Source organism: Acanthopagrus latus, chromosome 2 (genome assembly GCF_904848185.1).
Source record: "Acanthopagrus latus isolate v.2019 chromosome 2, fAcaLat1.1, whole genome shotgun sequence".
Taxonomy (NCBI): domain Eukaryota; kingdom Metazoa; phylum Chordata; class Actinopteri; order Spariformes; family Sparidae; genus Acanthopagrus; species Acanthopagrus latus.
In genome coordinates, this window is record NC_051040.1 from 9691300 (window position 1) to 9707293 (window position 15994).

At 43.8% G+C, this 15994-nt stretch overlaps 1 protein-coding gene across 8 annotated transcripts in view; it reads left to right on the forward strand.

The window, feature by feature from the left end:
* lrfn1 (leucine rich repeat and fibronectin type III domain containing 1) overlaps positions 1-15994 on the forward strand; it is a 196036-nt gene that overhangs the window by 57504 nt on the left and 122538 nt on the right. The window contains exon 1 of one of the 8 annotated variants that reach the window (XM_037075094.1): positions 7727-8900. The exons of the other annotated variants lie outside the window; for them this stretch is intronic. The gene's annotated coding sequence lies outside the window, so the exon portion shown is untranslated. Of the gene's footprint in view, positions 1-7726; positions 8901-15994 lie in introns of those variants that run through there. 8 annotated transcript variants of the gene reach the window in all.

A 15994-nucleotide genomic window follows, 5' to 3' on the forward strand; every position in this document is an offset into this window, starting at 1 on the left:
ACATCCACCATAACATTAGCGCATGCTATCGATAGCGTAAGAGGCATAGTCTCCGAGAGGGACGTGTAGCAGGCAAATAGGCGTTGACAGACGGAGCTCATAAGCATTTAAAGATGCAGGCACAGAAACAGCCTGCTCTCAGTAGAGATGTCACACCTTATGAAAGTGATGACATGAGTTTGCACACCTGAACTCAAAATTGGCAGTAGCAATATAAGCCTCAGGATCTGACCCCGATGATTTTCACTCACCAGCCAACATTTATGCGACATAAGACAAGACTTAATTTTTCATATACAACATCATTTATAAATATTCATTCAGCTTGTGTGGCATCTGTGATTCTCTTTGAGTTTTCTTAGCAGATGAACATTTTGAGAGTCTGCTGAGTGCTTTCTGTCAAAGTTCCTGATGACAGGGCCTTTTACAGAACAATCATCGCTGAATAATGCGCTGCTGAGAGTTGTGTGTTCAGCGCAAAAAGGTGTTTAACTGAGTGTGTATGCAGCCTTTTTTTTTATTCCCCCTCCGCTGACAGATGCTCTCTGAATCTGTGCCGTGAGTGATTATGTTTGTACGGTGGTCTGTTTGCCGAGCACTGGAGAGTGAGATTGGGGAGTGAGAATAGCCACCTGAGATAGACAGCCGAGCGCTGTGCTGATTGCCACTTCCTCTTGTGTGATTTTAAATGGAGTTTTCTCCGGGTTTTTTTTTTTTTTTTTTTTTAATAGAAGTCTACGCCCACTGCATGTCTGGTGCTCATCCTCCTGCGCTGCCAATCAAAGCTGTACCCACCTCGTATCAGCTTTAACTGCGAAACTAGCCTCTTTGCAACTGATACGGAGACGGAGCCCTCAATCTTCAGCGCTGAGATGCTACAGCCGCTCTCACTCGTCCTCTCGCTGAAGGGCCATGATAGGACAGAAAAGAAACGCGTTTCTTCGCCCGGCAGTCCACATACAGAACACGTCACAATTCCTGTGTGTGTGTGTGTGTGTGTGTGTGTGTGTGTGTGTGTGTGTGTGTGTGTGTGAGCAATCAGACACTGTTGCTCTTGCGATTGCAATAACAAATTGTCTCCCTTGTAATCAGCCTCTCTTTGCCTGCTGTTCTCATCAAAATTCTTTTGAATGTTCTGTTGCCATGGCACCTTGAAAAATCTGCTGCTGTGATTTTTTTTTTTTCTCTCTCCTTTTCTTTTCCTGAGATAGCAAATCTCATGTCTCTGTCTGCTTACCTCACAGACAAACCCACTTTGGATCAATTTGAGGAAAAGATTAGTACATAATGTAAAAATAGATTATCTTTCGGGGAGGGGGGAGAGGGGCATTCACTCGGAGAATAAAAGAAGTAATGCTCTGCTTGTGCGGGGTGGATTTAATTCTGTTTGGATGCATGCACCGATGCTCAAAGAAGTATGATGGTTTTGAAATTGCTCTCAGCGAGACTGTGGAGACTCCATCACAAGCAGTGGTTGAAATCACTGGTCACCGCAACCACAGCAGGCAAACAGATCTGTGCAGTATTCATACAGACATTATGGGTTTTCATATAAAAAAAGCCCAACTGAACCTTCACATTTTTCTATTAAAATACCTTCCTCTAAAGTGCCGGCAGGATCAGACGGACTGAATGCCTGCCTTTCTGGATATCTGTCTGATCTCTCTAGAATTCAATGAATCAAAACTTGAGAAATACTGACCTCATTTGTTTAGAGGAAAGGTGAGCTAGTTCATGATTAATAACTGGGGCCTCATTTATAAAAAAACTTAAACTTCAGTCTTCATTCATCATTTCCAAGGCTGTGCTTACATTCGATTGATGAAAGATGCTGAGCACACGAAACTTTGCTGAAGCAGGTTCCGAGAATCCCATTTTTAACTTGCACACCCTGTGATCTATAAATCTCAAATCAGCATGAATTGGAAGCAACATCCTCGCAAAAGTTTTAATCAGAAATAACCAAGCACCAAAAGAGAGAGAGAGAGAGAGAAAATAACTTTTGGAAACAAGATCACAGCAGTGGTAGAGGAGATTAAAGCCAGGCAACGCGGATTATTCAATTGACTAAATAGCTGACAAACAAAGCCAGACACACGTCTTGAGAGTGGGGCGCAGCTGCACATTGTTCATAAAGCTCATGCAAAGTCACCACAGGCTGCAATACCTCAACATAACCAGAGGGAAAATCACTCAGGTCAAAACTAGACTTTGTTCAGAGTAAGATGAGAGTCAGAGTAAGGTTTTACAAATAACTACTTAATCATGTTTTTCTGCTTAAAAATGAATATTTTTTTACTTTCAATTGATCAAATGACTTGTGGATTATCGACTTCCTCACAGACCCTGCACGGTTTGGATTCGCACTCGCCCCATAAACAACGCTGGGGGTTCTTATTGGGAGGAAATAAACAATCTTTCAGAGTGTTTCACCGAGAGCAATCGACTGCTCAGTGTCAGCAAAAAGCAAGGAGCTGATTGTTGATTTTAAGGAAAAACAAGGCAAAGACACACAGCCCTGTCTACATCAGAGGAGCTGAGGTGGAGCGGGTGAAACTGTTTGGTTGCTCAGAAAAGCACAGAACAGACTCTACTTCCTAAGGAAGCTTGAGAATATTAAATCCCAGAGCAATGTTCTTCTAGACTTTTTACAGAAGAACAATAGCAAGCAACCTGACTGAAAACATCAAAGACTGCATGGTTCGCGCGCGGCCCAGGACAGAAAGGATTTGCAGTGGGTGGTTAACGCTGCCAAGCATCCGCTGCCATAGCACCAGACCACAACTTTACTGTTTTGGTTCACTCGCACCTCTTTCATCGACGCTGTTTCCAGCCCATCACCAAACGACAGACAGAACGTTAGCGGCCATCCTGTTAACATTTAGTCAGATATTGCTCTCAAGAGTTTGCACAGACCATGCTAAATAAATAAATAAATAAATAAATAAATAAATAAATAAATAAATAAATAAATAAAAGTTAGATTTGTCAGGGTGATGATAATGAATGCAGATGTCAGCTGGATGTGTGAATAGACATCTGTTTAACACATTTGCCACAACAACTTTATGAGGTGACGATGCTTTCAGCTCATTCAGACTTCTGACGAGAGGCCAAGGCAATAAATGAATGCCGCTTTACATATGTAAAAATAAAAATACAGTTGTTGTTGAGGTAAATTCTCCAAAATCACTGAAGGAAATTAATCAGTTAGCACATCAAGTGCTAATCCCTGTGTCACAAAATACGCATATCGTTCAACCAAAGTGAAATATGGATTTTGTATTTCCAAATCTGATACAGACGTTTATGTTTGTGAATTCTTTCCCACTGTCAACGGTAGGTAAAAACTGACGTGTATCTTGAAATTCAAAGGGTAAAGATACGTCTGTCACCGCATTTCAGCTCCTCAAAAGTTCAAGATCAAAATTCCAGCTGCTCTTGAAGGACAACGCACAGAACTTTGATGTCAAACACCCCCCCGCCCCCCCGTCTCAGGCTTTATTCTGGGTTACATGATAATTTGCAGTCCAAAAAATAAAGATATGCAGCACCATCTGAGATGCCTAAAGCCTCAGTTGACCACAGACGAGAAATGCGGAATAGTTTTCTAAGACTAAAGGCATGCAGAGATTCATTAACTGTAAAACAACAGATGTGATGGATGATTTCGTGCCCGCATGGAAAGTGAAACAGAGTGCTCTTTGAAATGCTGAATTACTGCAGGAGCTCCATTAAGAGGGAGGATGTCAAAAACCGTGTAGAAAGCCACTTTAAAGAGGCCAGACATCCCATGTCTGCTTTTTCTTTTATTGCCATTGAGAAGGTGTCTCTTGGTCTAGGATGAGGTGATTTAAATTTCATTAGATTAGAGAAAGAGAGACCTTTTGGATCTTTTCCATTTTAAAAGTCTGCACCCGAGATGAATAAATGGCGGACCTGATATTCAAACATGTCCTCTGGCTGTTTTAATATGGTTGCGCCGGATCCTTAATTACACTTGCTGATATGATTTTCAATGTTTTTTTTAAAAATACTGGCGTCTAAGTGGCTGTTTTTTCGATGTCCCTGAGATGCTTTTCTGCCTTTTGTTGTTAAAGAGCTGCGGGAGTCCTCTTTCGTAACTTCAGGCATACAGTGAGCTGTACCTCACACCTCCCCAGATGGCCCATGTCTATCTTTAAGATCCCTCATGCAAGGACACGCTGGAGAGCCCCTTAAAGCTGCTTTGTCTCAGCCGGCGTAGAGCCGGCCAAGGCCGAGGATGCGTATGAAGCATGACTGTACCCACGATGAGTAAGGAGGATGATGGGGAGAGGAGTAATGTGTTATTGGTGACACAGGTGGCATTAGAGTGACCCGCTGCTCCTGTTTATCCAGCAGCAACTGACAGAGACCCCTGCGGATTGCATTTTCTTGCATGATTTTCTTTTGATTAAGACAAGCCTGCTCGAATCAAAGACGCACATACATAGTTATGTGTGTACTTTATGTTAACCCACACAGGCCGACCTCTCCTCAGCCTCCTGCACATACCTGTCTATAAAAGTGCTGCTGGTAAGTCAATTAGAGACCCTTGGAGTGGAGATAGCGTCTACAGCACTTCCGCGTTTCATGGGAAGCTGCGGAGTTTAAAGCACATTAAGAGGAACTTTTTGCCCTGTGAGAGGGAGAGCTAATGCACGGGGTGATTCAACAGTGTAAACAAGACTGCTCTGAGCCACTATAGAGCTCTGTACACGCCGCAATGATGCTGCTGCTCCTGACGGCAGCATTTTTAATCTCTCCGTCACCGCGCTCATGCTGATCCCAACACACATGCGAGACCCTTCGCTGACACAAATTGATGGCACATCGCGTTGTAGGTCCTCTGGGCTCAGCCAGGGAGAAGGAATTGGGAATTTTTTCGTCGCTCTTAATGGAAATTGATCTGTGCAATTTGTTAAGACGGCGACAAGGGCAACTGTGTTGTGTCAAAAATTGCATTCCTGAGTTGACTGTGCACACCTGCACCCACATTGAGCCACCTCCAGTATGTAATGTTCCGGGTCATTAGGCGCACCCTCAGAGGGTATTAGCGGCTGGGTGGTGTTCACAACTGGATCTGAGTGCAGACCTCCCTCTTATGTTTTGCACTTTGGGGAATGGCAAGTGTCCTTATTAGAGTGGATGGATCACACTGACCTAATCTGCCATCATGCTTTCAAAGACTGGTGTGCAGTAATTTCATCACTTTGGTGAGTGAAGACATTTAAAACGGACAATCTCCCGATATCGCACAAATCAATCACTTTTACAGTGCATTACTGTGAGAGGGGAGCTTTGCCCCATGGAGTGCGGCCTGATATAAATAGCAGATTGGCTTCCTTCATGGCTCTTTTTCAATTTCCATCAGTATTCGCTGCATGCGTCTTTATGCGCTCACCCACCTAATGAACACACATGCTCATTCAGATTGGGGCTCAGAGCGATCCCATAATGAGGCTTCAACTCTGCGGCACATTCTGTGACACAATGAAGTTTCGGAGGATCCGCAGTTTTAACCCAAACTATTTTTTAAGGCCGCATTTGCATCTAAATCTGAAGCCCTGCCATGGATGCAGTGAATATTTATGCTATCTTACAGTTTAAAGCTACTGTGAGCATTATTTTCCTTCTAAAATAAGTGTTGAATAGATTTGTATTCCAACAGTCATCACTGTTATAGAGTGTTGGGTCAATAACCCATGTCTGTCCTCCTGCTGCCCATGCAGTAAGAGAGATAATAGATTGTCTGGTACCTGCCCCTTACATCCAATCAGGACAGAGAGCTCCATTAAGAGGCAGTGCTGTCTGCTCGAGTATGTGCAGAGAGCACAATCCTCCTGTTTTACCAACCAAACACGCCAAAAACAAAGAAAGTGTGGTGAGGTAGAGTGGAAGGAGGGATGCAACCCTAAACCCGCAAAATGGACAGGAAGTTGGCTGACACGACTTTAACAACGTCACTTTAACAGCAGCTTTAAGTAAGTTCCCCTTGAAAAAAAAAGGATGAGCGTGCTGTGAGTGAGTGCACGAGCGTCCCCACATGAGTTTCTCTCACATCTCGCTGATCCATTTAAAAATGCCCCGGAGGTGCTCCACCCATTATGAACTGCCCTTTAATTACAACAGGCTGCTGCTATTGTACCGAGGGTTGCATAGCAGATAACTGTGACACCTGTCATGTCGCCGCAGCGAAACACAGATGATGTGAAACTAAAATACATGGGAAAAAGAAATATTCCTGCGAAAAGATTTACTATTCCTATAACTTCCCTTTTTTTAAGGACATAAAGTGTGCCTGTGGTACTCCATAATGAGCACTAACCTTATAATTTATACTACTTTTATATCTTAACATTATTATAGTCTTATATTTGGGACCTGTTACCTTCATTATATCTTAAATTTTCTCGTGTGACGAGCTGCTTTTTACAGCTAATTAATTCAGCTCACAGCAGACATACTACCTGTAAATCAGCTGCACTTTAAAAGTGGATCCAGACTTTTCCTTCCCCTCGATCTCTGCCTCTCTCGGGGTCTCTTAATTTTTTCTTCATTCCTCACACAACACGTTGCAAGTCTGTGGCAATATGTGTGATCTTCCTGCAGTCAAAATCATCGGATTTGACAGGATTTACCGAATCCGACAGAATTCCCTTTTTTTTTCGCAGCACATGTCCTGTGGCCTCCATTCACAGGCAGACAATACACGTGGAGATGAATATGCACGGGAAGAAAAAAAAAAAAAAAAAAAAAAGGCATGTTATCCTCTTCTTAGAGGCATATTGCACATTATGATGAAGGATGGGCTGGCTTTTCTGTAACTCTGAGAGGATTACCCATTGTTTTTCCTTTTTTTTTTTTCATGTTGGGAGGATATTCATGTTTAGTCGTCTATATGCTGGATCTCCTTTTTCCCCCCCATTGATCCCGGGCCAAGAAGAGTGCTATTGTCCCCGCAGAGAAAAGTTGCTGCTTGATACATGTGGGTGGTCAGGGTTATTTATGCATCTGCTTTATCATGATGGACGTTTAAGATTGAGAGGGATAAGAGAATAAGAGGGTGTTTATTGCAGCCTGAGCACAAAGCAGTAAACACGTCCTGCGCCTGTAGGGGGATGAATGTGATTTTATAAGTGCAGCAGTGACCCAACACCCTCCTCCCCCTCCTCCTCATCCCCCTCCACCTCCTCCTCATCCTCCTCCTCCTCCTCATCCCCCTCCCCCTCCTCCTCCCTCCATCCACCTCCTCCTCCTCCTCCTCCCTCCATCCACCTCCCTCTCCCCACTGTTGCAGCATCTTGTGCTGGACCATGAGCCCATCCCGGAGTATCACAAACACCTCATAGCGCCTCCTCTCTGTGTGAACACCCCCACCACCACACCACACGCACGCACACACACACACACACTCTCTCATCCTCACCACAGAGGAATCAAACTCTCACTTTTGTTTTTTGTGGTCTTGTGTATTTTGCTCTAAAAAAAAAAAAAAAAAAAAATGCTGCCCAAGTGACATCACGTTGCTGCAGTGCTGCACTGTCCATGAAAAAGGTGCCAGTCGTTTTTTTTTTTTTTTTCCCCCTGGTCCCAAGAATTTGTCCACCGGCCACTTGGCTCTGCTCTGCTCCAGACATCATCATGGCGTGACAACATGTATTCATTTATATCGGGCTCGTATTACGCAGATGGACGCCTGCATGAGGAGTAAGAGGCGCATTTCTTCTTCTCCCCCCTCGCCTCTCTCTTCTCTCCAGGACAAACGGCACAAAGATTTCTCCCTTGCCCCGGACAGAATAATCGCTGGTTCGTTGAAGGAGCGGACAGAAACCAAGTCATGTATGAAAACTAATTGCTCGCATGGGTACGCATAGTTATGAGAGGAGGCAGAGAGAAAAGAAAAAAAAAAAACAACTAGAGGTTATCAGCGCATGGGTGGGATTCCTTTCATTGCGCTTCAGCGTTGATAGGCAGATAGACAGGAGGGAAGTTACGGCTACAGGAGCGGCGAGCGACTGCCTCTGAAACAGGCGTGATAGGAGAGTTTTCGACCTTCGTGGGTTTTTGTTTTTTTATTTGACGCCAACCTTCAGCTCAGGCTCCCTCTCTCGCTCTCTCTCGCTCTCTCTCTCCCCCTCTCTCTTTTTGGTCTTGTTCTTAAGAGCGCAGCCCATCGCCGCGTACAGAAGGCGCCCCGGACCGCAGTGTGCTCCGTCCTGGCGCCATCTGCACCGCAAAAATTCAACAACAAGCCCGAGCTTCTTATTGGGGAATTAATCCGCCGTGTTTCCTGCGTTACAAGCCTCGCAGTTTACGCGGAGAGAGAGAGGAGAGGAGAGGAGAGGAAAGGAGAGGAGGGGGGGTTTGACACGACCACGTACTGACGCTTTAACCCCTCTGAACGCGGCTCGGACGCGAGCCTCGGACCCTCCTGAGCTCTGTGGGATTTTTTGCTTTCTGGAGAAGTGGAGGATTTCGGCTTTCCATTTTCTGCCCTTTTACGCCTCGGTCGGGATCGCACTGGGATTTAAGGTGGGGTTTCTTTTCTTTTCTTTTTTTTTTCTCCTCCTGAATCCCGACGCAGGTAACTGGGAGATACCCCCACTGTCTCTTGTTGATGACACTTCAACAGCAGATTGTCGCGTCCGATGGATTTTTCCGCGCACAACGCTTTCGGCAGCCGAACCAGCCGCGACGAGGCGGTTTTACGCGTGCATTTGGAATAAATGAACTCCCGTCGCCGGCCAGCCAGCCGAGGGGTCCGCGGTGAATTCACCCGGTGAGACGAGAGTGTGCGTGTGTGTGTGTTTGGACGGCCGGAAATCATGTGCAGCGGGATCGACCTCTCGGCATCTGCTTTATTAGTCCCACTTTTGGTAAGTCACTTACTGGACTTGGCGAGAAAATGCGCCGGGAATGTGGCTCTGCACGCCTGGTACATGTGTGGATGGACGTGTGGCTGAACAGTGTCCAAACGCCTGATGTGCCGCATTGACTGTGCAAAGTACTAAATGTAGAATAACAGGCCTGCAAACCTATCTATCTATCTATCTATCTATCTATCTCTATCTATCTATCTATCTATCTAGATGTCTGTCTAAGCACATCTAGTTCTATGTCTTGCTTGCATAATGTGCAAATCTTTGCTCCACTTTAAAGGCAGCCATTCACAGTAGTCTGCCGGATAATAATATGATGTCTTGTCTGGCTCAGATGCGTTCAGGTTACTTGAGATATTCGGTCCTCACGTGGTGGAGCGCTTATTGGCACATTTAGTGCTGTTATAGCTGTTAGGCGAGAGTCTTGAGGAAGGGCCCCCCTCGCAACAATTACAAAAAAAAAAAAAAACAACCCAAAAAACAGCTAAGTCATACTGTAGCTCCTCAAACTGTGCGATGAAGATGGTTAAACGGTGACACATGAGTTGAATACCCTGAGACTGTGAGTGCATGTGGAAAAAAAATGGCCCGGGCGTGTCTGCATCAGCACGACGCAGAGAGCGAGACTTCTTTTTTTTTTTTTCTTCATAAATTAGCAGCCACAGCAGTGAAAATCCTCTCATCTGGGAACAAAACATGTGCACTGGTTCCTGAAGGAGTGGACAGCTCAGAGCCACTGAGCTGGAAAGATGAGGGGGGGGGGAAATAAAAAATAAATAAAACTTGTTAGTGCCCCCTTTGAATGGAGTTTCAAAGCATAAAGAGGAGTGATTATTTTGTTTTATGGTGAGTGGAGGCCTCAGGAGACTCTGTGTGTGTGTGTGTCTGAGAGAGAGAGTAAAGGGGGCTACACATCACTTTGTTTTTGACAATCAGGCTAAGCAGGTTTGGGGATGATAAAGGGATCTACAGAAGCATTGATGCAGCATGATAACGATCTCATGGGCGCTGTGAGTGAATGCTGGCAATTACGTTTGCAGCTGGAAATTCTTTTTTAGCCCCTCTCATCATTTTCCTTACTCAATAAGACCGGCCCTCCTCGTGTTCAGCTCTGAGGGGAAGTTTTTTTTATTTTTTGGCACAGTCTCGTTGTTGTGATTTTGGGAGGGAGCGTGGAGCCCGAGAGAGGTCAGGTGTTTGGAGTCCGGCGAGGGGCCAGAGGACGAGGCGGAGAGGTTGCAAATCTGTGAGACCGAGGTGGGGTTAGATGTCAGTATGCTCACGCTGACATCCAGTGAACAGCCCTCGCATAGCCCGGCTTTATCCGCATAACACCTTCCAAGACATTCCCCTGGGGAAGATGTAGGCATTGGCCAGCCGTGTTGCTACATCAGGGCGTGCAGTGAGAGTCACTGCAGCTTGCAGTGCGGCTGGAGAACGGTGACTACCAGCTGCATCTACTGTATACACCCTCCTTTGCTCTTAGAGAGCCTGAGGACTGGAGGTAGGCTGCGTTCCCCTCACGGCAGAACACGACCTCTTTGCAGCTGTCGACTGACATTACACAGTAAAATGAAAAAAATGAGAGTGGTCACAAGGTTTTGGCATTCTTCCAGGTTCTGACAGATGCCTCTTATGCCCCAGAGCAATAAAAAAACATACTGTACACGTCATATTTGGCTTTTATTCACCAAGAAATAAAAGCACAAGCAGCTCAGGGGCCCAGCTTTACCGTTTTTTGTCAAGTGTTTTCAGTAAAGGCTCAACTCTGTGTTTGTGAATAGAGCAAATTGAAATTACGATTGTTTAAAGCCATAAATCACCCAGGTTTTAACATACTGGACTTAAAAAGACTCCTAAAAACAGAGGTTAATGAGGTCTTTCCTCGGGAGGGTTGATACCCTTGAGCTTTATAGGATTTGTAATTTGAATTAACAGCACGTGCAGCCGGGCTCTTGTGTGTTTAGATATCGTTTTTTTTTTTTGTTTTTTTTTACTAGCTGTGTGTGCATTGCAAGAGGGTGATTATCAGGTCTTCTGGCTTGTCAATGTGTTGCAGGGTGTTACAGCAGAAGCTCAGAGCACTTGCTGTCATGTGTTTGCCTAATGAAATCAGGCAGGATGGTCATTATCATTATCATGCATTATTGCCAGCACTTCCGCGTTTAGCAGTTCCACTGCAGGCAGGAAGCGGCCGCACGGCGCATTCATATCTCAGCAGGTAACACACAAAAGGAAAGTGACAAGTGTGCAGAGGTGTCTGCTTTCTAGGTTGCCGTATGCAGACCGTGGGGCGAGATTAATGGGGTCTTTCTTCCTTGCCGTTCTGTTGCATTGTGTTACAGCAGCTGCTCATGGTGCTGGTGTCATGTGTAAGCATTATGAAATCAGGGCCAGTAGAGGGTTATCAGCCACTGCAGGAATGAGAGAATAACAGCAAGCACAGGCTATTGATCTGTATTTGGGAGTATAAAAGGCTTCATAACATATTGTATAAACCTGTGCTTGTTCTCCATCCAGGACAGATTTGAAATAGCCTCTTACAATGAGCCATGCTGGCAGACTGACTTTTGCAAAATACATATTTATCCAAAGATTACTTTTTGCAAGGTCCAAGCTGTTTTTCTTTTTTAACAGAAGCAAAATGTCAAAATAGTTTACAGTGAGTGACTCTAAGCATGCAGTCAGTCTTACACATGGTTAGCATCACAGGACCGGTCAGGTCCAATCAGATACCTGATAATATCTGTAGACACTGATAATGGAATAAGATAATCAAACTCAAACTGTATTAGCACATTATTTTTTTTGATGAACTGTTATTTTGATGGTCTAATTTGTAAGAAAGTGGATTTTTGAGTGTCGTTACCAGCTTGTCAAGTATTGGCACTTTGGTATTGATGCAGACCGGACCTACAATCCCAAAGCGTGCCTATATGACAAGTTGGCAAAGAGACCTGAAAATCCACTTTTCTCACAAAATGGACCTTTAGCTTGTCTACTCCTAACCTGCAAAAGTCCACAAAGATGATGCCAAGCTGTTATCTCTTTGGAGGAGAAAATGAAAAATGCAGTTATCAGGACATAAAACCAACGATCTGTTGATCCACAAATCCAGATGCAGATCACTGGCGGTCCTGTTGGGGTATGTATAAGGTTTCATGCAGCTGCAGCGCTACTTATTAAAAAAAGCAATAAATATACATACACACATTAGATTTAAATGTATTCCAAAGCAATTTATTTGAAGTGTACATTATCAGGCTTCACACTCAGATGTAGGAGAGCAAATTGCTATAGCAACCCCTTTAATATTTTGAAAAAACAGCACAGCAATGCCTTATTAACTGGTCGGCAGTAGCTGTACATCTAGATACTAGTCACCTAAATACCAGATGCTTTTCATCAGGATTCATGCATTAATGGGTTTTATCCTCTAAGTTTGATGCAAATCAGTTTAGCAGTTTTTGCGTAAACCTGCTGACAAACCAACAAACCACACCAGCGGACATGGGTGAAAACATTGACAATCTGTCAGACTGTGGAATCTGGATAGATCCATGGATTGATGATGTCAGTGTAACATCTGATGAGTGAATTACTTGAGTGTTGGCAGCCTGTGTCGATTGCGTATCGGACTGGTCCCAACTCTAAATACGTGATCCAAAGTTTACTTTTGTTTTAAAGCTATAATTCCCACGAGGGTTGCAACGTTGTGAGATTTTCCCGGAATGACAACCGTCTCAGAAAACATCGCAGCATCACACTATAATGATGTATTGTATTGAAACAGATAGATAATTCACAAAATAAATAAAAATAACAACAGGAAATGTTAATTAAACTTGAGTTGTTATATCACTGTTAGCAAACAATTAAATGCTTTAACACCATTTATTAAGCACCTTTAAATGTTTATAGACATCAGTTGCTACCTCATTGACCTCCACAGTTTTTAATAACCAATTTACAAAGTATGATAAACATCAGTCGAAACATGACAATAAACAGCTCCTTAATAAATCGCTTTAACAGTGCCAAACGGTCGTGTGTGTTGGTTTGGAGATAGAGAAATAAGAATCTAATTCCAGCGTTGAGGAGCAGTAGTTGAACTGAAAGTGAGGACGGGTCAGCGCTCTTGTTACGTGAGGTCATTTTTCTGTTCCGCGTTCCATGCTCCAGCTGCGTTCATGCATTGTCTGGAAATAAACAACAAAGGATCAAAGGGTGTTATGATGCAAACGGAGACGCACTTAAAAGACGTAATGTCAGTGAAGAGGCTCACTAATTTCTTGCATTCTGGATGCAGCTTCCCCTAAACCCGCGAAGAAAAAGGAGAAAATAAGAACCAATTAAGTTGTTATCAGCCGACAGAATGAGATAGATGTTTCCTCCCAAGGCAAGTTGAGTTATTTAGTGCTCAAGATGCATGAAAAAAATTGGAGGAATAGCGTAATTACAAGTAGCCCAAAAGATCAAAGGGGTAGCCACCAAAGCTCTGAAGCAATTAAACTCAAGCTACCCTTGGAATTTATTTTTTAAGGTTAGTGAAAAGGCAGCACTCCGTGTACGAAACACTGGACGAAACACAGGTAAATAACACATACAAGGCCTCGAGAGGCAAAACACACTCTACAGCTTTGCTGCATCATGAGTTCCAAGAGGAGCACGAGGCGAGAGCACTGAAATATGACACTTAAAGGTTACTGCAGTGATATTTTCATCTAACTCAAAGTCATAAACAGGGCTATTGATCGCTAATGTGCTATAGTCAATACATTATGTATAGATAACCCCGTTCAGAGAACGCTGCCTCTTACGCATCAGAAAGGAATGAATTATTGGGCGATGGTTGAGATGTTTTGTGCAGTGTGTTGGTGCAAAGTGCTGAGCTGAATGCATTGATGAGCTCAGTGTGTTTGTGTGCATGTGTAAGCGAAAACTAGAGCAAGAGAGTAAAGCCACGCCCAAAGACATGCACGCTCAGTGGGTTCACTGGATTTGAAACCTCATTTTGCCCGTTTGAAGGTGGATGTGACTTTATCAGGCCTGCGTTAGACTCGTGACCTGTCCAGAGTGCACCTTGCCTCTCGCCCCGTTGCATGCTGGGATAGGGATAACATATATTTTTAACACAGGACAAGCAGTGTTGAAAATGGATGAATGAGCTACAATATTTACAACACTTTAAACACTGCTTATGTCACCAGAGACACGGATTAATAATATATCAATATTATATTGTTATCTTGATATGAGACTATTTTGTCAACACCTGAGAACGTGGGTGACTTTACTTTAAAAAAAGAGGAAGTTGATAACCTCAGGATTACAAGTAAAGTTGACTAATCATTTTAAGTGTTTCAAAACTTTTAGCTCATACAACTTCAATTTAACGGTCTACTTTACTTGGTAATACTGAGGTAATGAGTGTTATGGTAATGACTTTTTTTCTTCACCTACCAGACTGTTTTACATGCTGTCATACTTCTCATTAGCCATTCAGTCATTATATCCACATTACTGATGATCATTTATTGGACATCTCAGAGTGTTATTATTTTGTGAAAGCATCAGTAGTCATCCCTACAATATTGCTGCAATATTGATGTCCAGATGTCTGGTAAAAATATCTTGATTTCCTGAAGGTGATTTTGTTGCCCAGGCCTAACATTTATAGACCGCTTTCAAGGAGATTCTAAGATATTGACATAGATACTGTGTGTACTGATATATCCTAAAAGTGTTGCAGTATTTTTTTAAAGGCCTTACCTCCCAGCCCTAACTGGCAATATGTTATAGTCAATCAACATTGTACCACGCAGGTACCACAGTGCATCTTCACATCTAGTTTAGTTCACACAGATTCAGATGAAGTCGTTCACATTCATAATTCATAATTTTGCATTTTGAATGCTGTCACAGTCCCAAAAATCAGCTAGTGCACTTTTATTCCTTCGTTTTTTTCCTTTTCTAGTAGAAGCTCTCACCCATTCATCCCCAACCCTCAGTAGTGTTGGGGGGGAGGAAACATGTTATGAAAGTTAGTCTTCAAAACAGTTATTGTTATTGTTCATTAATTGTTAGGTGTCCACGGGCAGTCCCTTGATGCCTTGATGCTCCATCTGTCAACAAATCAGAGGCTGTGCTGTTGACGCTGACTCTCGGGGGAGTTCACAGTGCTTTTGTTCACGTTCATTAGTTGCAAACCTTCCGTTGGGCTCACATTTGGCCAAAAATATGAACATGTTCATGCACGCCACTGTGTCCAACAGTGCAGTAAAAGGAAAAACTCCCCCAAAAAAACCCTTCCAAAAATAGAGCCTTCATAAGATCGTTTTTGCACGTTGCTCATGACTCATGGTTTGATATGTCTGGAGAACATTCATATTCTGACTTGGTAACCTTTTGGAAAATAGTGATTGCCGCATGCCTGCTTTTATCTCGAAGGCTTTTATCCCCTCAGATTCGAGCCGTACATCTGAATGAGGGAAACTGTCATTTACTGTCACAGAGCATGAATATGTGCTTGGAGCGTTGCCTGTTAGCCGCGGATACGTGTCCGTTGTTTGTTTCTGACAACGACTGATAAAACAGGTGAGCGCTGATGCTTAAAGACTGACCTGCTCGTCGCCACATGACGAGTGTGTCATGTCAAATGGACCATTAGGTGTGACCAGAATGTACAATGGCAGCTTGTATAGGGGGAGTGTTGGCAGGTCCTTTTCAGAGACTGGCTGTCTGGAGGAGGCATATAGATTCACACAAAGATCTATACGGTGGTTGCAGAGCTAATTCTTGTGGGAATACTGTGCAGGATGCGGTATGATATTGAACACTTGGACGAGCCCAGTGGTAGGAAGCCATCATCATTCCAACGAACAGCATTCAGCCTGTCTAGAGTCCTGACACAAATATTCAGTTGGGAAATGCATGTCACCTGCTGCAGAGCATATGGCATTTAAGCGGCAGAGGAGCAACACCTTTTATATCCCTGAGACCTGCTGCATGGTACCAGCCAGTCGCCCGTTCCTCCTGTTGACTCGGATAGGAATATTATCGGTGGCATCTGTCTCCCTCAAGAACCACAG